This window comes from Mus caroli, chromosome X (genome assembly GCF_900094665.2).
Source record: "Mus caroli chromosome X, CAROLI_EIJ_v1.1, whole genome shotgun sequence".
NCBI classification, from domain to species: Eukaryota; Metazoa; Chordata; class Mammalia; order Rodentia; family Muridae; genus Mus; species Mus caroli.
In genome coordinates this window covers 60,281,127-60,281,661 of record NC_034589.1, presented here as the reverse complement: position 1 = coordinate 60,281,661, position 535 = coordinate 60,281,127, and positions in this window count along the sequence as shown.

Genomic DNA, 535 nt, shown 5'->3' with positions numbered 1-535 from the left:
TGTGTGTGTGTGTGTGTGTGTGTGTGTGTGTGTGTTTTCTGTATGTGTGGGTGTGTTCCTGTATATTTGTGAGGGATAGATAGATAGACAGACAGGCAGACAGATAAAATAATGTTAGACCACCTTGGCTGATGTTTCACTAAAAAGCCATAGAGCACCAAAAAAATTCCAGTACTAAGCATGAAAACTCCCCTTTTGAGGAGTTAGGCAATAGAGTCTAAGAGACTTACAAAAGACTATAGGCTTTTGCTGTTGTACTAGATTGCCTCCCAGTTGATAATAAGACCAAACTTACCAAGCACTTTAGACATAAAACCTATAGAAGCCTACCTGAATCTGATCTGAAAGGCCCTTCCTTTGGAATAGTTTGCATAGAACCAAAAGGAACTGTACTAGCTGCCAAAAGATGGAAGCAGTCATTGTTAGTCCTACAATGCTTGCTGCCTATGAATCATATCGATGACAGCATGAAAAGACATCCATTAAATGTACAATAGTGACATTTATTTATTACAAATAACTAATAGATATCTTA